Source organism: Mandrillus leucophaeus, unplaced genomic scaffold, assembly GCF_000951045.1.
Source record: "Mandrillus leucophaeus isolate KB7577 unplaced genomic scaffold, Mleu.le_1.0 Scaffold425, whole genome shotgun sequence".
Classification (NCBI taxonomy): Eukaryota; Metazoa; Chordata; class Mammalia; order Primates; family Cercopithecidae; genus Mandrillus; species Mandrillus leucophaeus.
This window is the reverse complement of record NW_012104532.1, coordinates 1057122-1061771: the sequence shown is the minus strand read 5'-3', so window position 1 is coordinate 1061771 and position 4650 is coordinate 1057122.

Here is a 4650-nt window from a genome sequence, read left to right as displayed (position 1 = left end):
TGGCCAACACGGTGAAACCCCGTCTCTACTAAAAATACAAAAATTAGCCAGGTGTGGTAGTGGGTGCCTGTAATCCCAGCTATTTTGGAAACTGAAGCAGGAGAATAGCTTGAACCTGGGAGCCATGATCATGCCACTGCACTCCAGCCTGGGCAACAGGGCAAGACTCCGTCTCAAAAAAAAAAAAATGTTTTGACCTCTTCAAGATCACACAGTGAGCAGCAGAACTGGGACCTAGATGCACATGTGACTCTGAGGTCCATTTTTGGCCTTGCGTGTGTGAGAAGATAGCACCATCTGGGGCCACGCCTTGGCAGGTCTGGGATCCATTAGAGTAAGTCACCTTTGTGTCTGACGGACTCAGGGATTGTTTCTTCCTGCCTCCTTACTGAAGCTGACTCAAGAAAAGCTTTTAGATGTGAAATTTTAGTATACTCCTTAGCAGTTAATTGAGCATTTAACCATGTAAACATTTTCAAAGGCCCTACAAGGTGTGTGAACAAGGCAGAACCTTGTGAGGGAATGCAGTGGCTTTGGCGGTGAGGGGAGTCATGGCCAAGGCTGTCGTAGGGAGGAAAAAAATGCTGTCTTTGTTAAAAGGGCAGTTGTAGATCATATCACCACATCCCCCTTTCTTCCTCCTTGCAAGGTCATAGATGATGAGACCGTGAGTATGTCTGACATGAAAAGGTAAACTTGAGAAACAGAGCCAAGAGATATTAGGGGCTTGAGGAGGATGGCAGAATTGCTGAAATGTCATGTTATTGAAAGGTTGTGTTGGCCCATGTGTGAGCAGGAGTTATGAGGCAGCTGAAACTATGAGTAAAGGCGGAAGTTGTGAGTTGGGGTATTATATATATAGGGGGGCGGGAGGGAGAGAAGAAAAAAATAGTATGAAGAACATATGTGCATGAGTAGCTAAGTAAAGAAAATTCACACAGCGTTGCTGCTGTGATCCGTGGAGGAGTTGTGAATCTAGGCCTGTTTTGCTATTTATTTATTATTTATCTATTTATTTATTTATTTATTTATTTATGAGATGGAGTCTCACTTTGTTGCCCAAGCTGGAGTGCAGTGGCATGGCCTCGGCTCAGTGCAAGCTCTGCCTCCTGGACTCACGCTGTTCTCCTGCCTCAGCCTCCTGAGTAGCTGGGACTATAGGCGCCTGCCACCATGCCTGAATAATTTTTTGTATTTTTAGTAGAGACGAGGTTTCACCCTGTTAGCCAGGATGGTCTCGATCTCCTGACCTCGTGATCCACCCACCTCTGCCTCCCAAAGTGCTGGGATCGCAGGTGTGAGCCACTGCGCCCAGCCATTTATTTATTTATTTAGAGATGGAGTTTCACTTTTGTTGCCCAGGCTGGAGTGCAGTGGCACTATCTCGGCTCACTGCAACCTCTGCCTCCTGGGTTCAAGCGATTCTCCTGCCTAAGCCTCCCAAATATCTGGGATTACAGGTGTCCATCACCACACCCGGCTAATTTTTGTATTTTTAGTAGAGATGGGGTTTCACTATGTTGGCCAGGCTGGTCTTGAACTCCTGACCTCAGGTGATCCGCCTGCCTCAGCTTCCCAAAGTGCTGGGATTACAGGCATGAGCCACTGTGCCTGGCCCAATTGTTCTGCTTTGAATATTATTCTGGTACCCTACCATTGGGTGATTCAATCAAGGTAAAGAAGATGTAGAATATTGGTTATCTCAAGGGGATGAAGTGGGAATAAGAAGAAAAAGTGAAATGGAAAAATACTAATGATATAAGACGTGAAAAGGTGGACTTTCAAACTACTTTCATAATATTGCATGTATGAAATAATTGCACGTATACGTATAAAGATTAGAAGGTAAGATGGAGAATTGGAAACAATTTGATTAAATGATGGAAGTGTAGATAATTTTGCTTTTACATTTTTGTTATTTTAAGATTTTGCAATTAGGTATTATTTTTAAACCTTTCAATAGTTTTTGGGGAACAGGTGGTTTTTGGTTACATAGATAAGTTATTTAGTGGTGATTTCTGAGATTTTGGTGCGCTCATTACCAAGCAGTGTACACTGTACCCAGTGTATAGTCTCTTATCCCTCACCCCCCTGCAGTTAGGTATTTAAACAAGACTTTATTTTTTTTATTTTTATTTTTTGAGACAGGTTGTTGCTCTGTCGCTCAGGCTGGAGTGCAGCGGCATGATCTTGGCGGTTCACTGCAACCTCTGCCTCCTGAGTTCAAGAGATTCTTCTGCCTCAGCCTCCCAAGTAGCTGGGATTACAGGCATGTGCCACCACACATGACTCATTTTTGTATTTTTAGTAGAGACAGGGTTTCACCATGTTGGCCAGGCTGCTCTTGAACTCCTGACCTCATACGATCCGCCCACCTTGACCTCCCAAAGTGCTGATATTACAGGAGTGAGCCACCGCACCCGGCCAAGACCTTAGTCATAAGTGTCCTCTGTCTAGGCTTCCCTGTTCTTGCTGACAAACATCACAATACTTACCTTACTCTACTGTGCTCATTGGCTCACGGGTCTGCCTCCCTCTTTAGGCCAAGAGCTCTTTGAGGGCAGGACTTTAGCCCAAGAGCTTTTTGAGGGCAGGACTATGATTTACTCAACATCCCTGTTTCACACATACTGGGCATGGGGCCCAGCATGAAAACGCTCAGTGAATATCACTACAAATTCCTTTACCTTAAGTAACGATGCAATATTTGCCTTGACCGTATTTAGGGTTGCCTGATAACATCCCAGGCTGGTGATGAAAAAAGAGCAAGGTATTTGAAGAACCTTTAAAAAGTCTTTGTGTTAAATTGGATTTGGATTTAATTATAATTCCTTATCTATTAACTTTTTTTTTTTTTCTTGAGACTGAGTCTCATTCTGTTGCCCATGCTGGAGTGCAGTGGCGCGATCTTGGCTCACTGCAACCTCCGCCTCTCAGATTCAAGCAATTCTCTGCCCTAGCCTTCTGAGTAGCTGGGATTATAGGCGCCCACGACCATGCCCAGCTAATTTTTTTTTTTTTTTTTGTATTTTTAGTAGATACAGGGTTTCATCATCTTGGCCAGGCTGGTCTTGAACTCCTGACCTCATGAACCACCCGCCTTGGCCTCCCAAAGTGCTGGGATTACAGGCGAGAGCCACCACGCCTGGCCTAATTTACTATTTTTAAAAACAGTGTATGGGGATAGAATGGAGAGAAATGTCCAGAAGCGGTGTGTTTGCAACTGTGCTTTAATCTGAAAGCCTTCAATCAGTGACCAAGTAAATTTTGTTCTCTAAAAACTAGTGTACGTATGATAAGACAAATGAGTTTGTAATGCAAAGTATGGCCAGGCATGGTGGCTCACCCTTGTAATCCCAGCACTTTGGGAGGCCGAGGTGGGTGGATATCCTGAGCCCAGGAGTTTGAGACCAGCCTGGGCAACATGTTGAAACCCCATCTCTACCAAAAATACAGAACAACAACAACAAAAAAAATCAGCTGGGCGTGGTGGCGCACACCTGTAGTCCCAGCTACTTGGGAGGCTGATGTGGGAGGATCGCTTGAGCCCAAGAGGCAGAGGTTGTAGTGAGCTGAGGTTGTGCCACTGCACTCCAGTCTGGGTGACAGAATGAGATCCCATCTCAAAACAAACCCCAAAACCAAAGTATTTATTTGATAAACAACAAATCATGATTATTAAAAAAATCAATAAAAAGAAAATATCACAATGATTTCTAACCAGTGTCCTATATTGAAGAATCGTAATTTTAGGTACTCAATAAAATGAAAAATCTTTTATTTATCTGAACCTCTACTGAGCTGAGAAGTCTCAATCTGAGAATGGGGGAAAACATAGATGTTGCTTAGTTTGGCCTTGTGCCATCTGCAGAAATCCTCTGTGCCTACTTCTAGTCGCAGGGATCTCACTACCTCAGAAGGATCCCCTGTGTTAGCCCCTGTGTTAGCCCCTGGCTAGTGTTTGTTAGAAAAGTCTTCAGTGTAGGACGGGCATGGTGGCTCACGCCTGTAATCCTAGCACTTTGGGAGGCCGAGGTGGGTGGATCACCTGAGGTCAGGAATTCGAGACCAGCCTGGCCAACATGACAAAAATCCACCTCTACTAAAACTACAAAAATTAGCCTGGCACAGTGGTGCACACCTGTAATCCAAGCTACTAGGAAGACTGAGACATGAGAATCGCTTGAACCTGGGAGGGTTATAGTGAGCCGAGATCTCACCACTGCACTCTGGCCTAGGTGACAGAGCCAGACTCCATCTCAAAAAAAAAAAAAATAAATAAAATAAATAAAATAAAAATAAAAATAAAAAAAGGAAAGTCCTCAGTGTGCTGAGCTGAAATCTACCCATTTGGTTCTGGCCTACTCTGTGGTCTGACACTCTTTCAAATATTGGAAATTAGCCATCTTGTCCTCTCTCTAGCTTTTTGTTTTCCAGGCTAAACGGTCAACAGGCGGTTGCATATACATGTGTAGAATCAGAGGGAGAGGGATGCTGGAGGTGCGAATTTGGGAATTGTTGAGGTCTCAGTAGGTGTTACAACACTGAGAGAGGTTAAGGGTGTTCAGTGAGGGCACGCGGAGAGAGAAGGGGGTCGAGGACAGAACTCTGGGGAGCAATGGCAGTGAAAGGGTAGGTGGAAGGATCTGG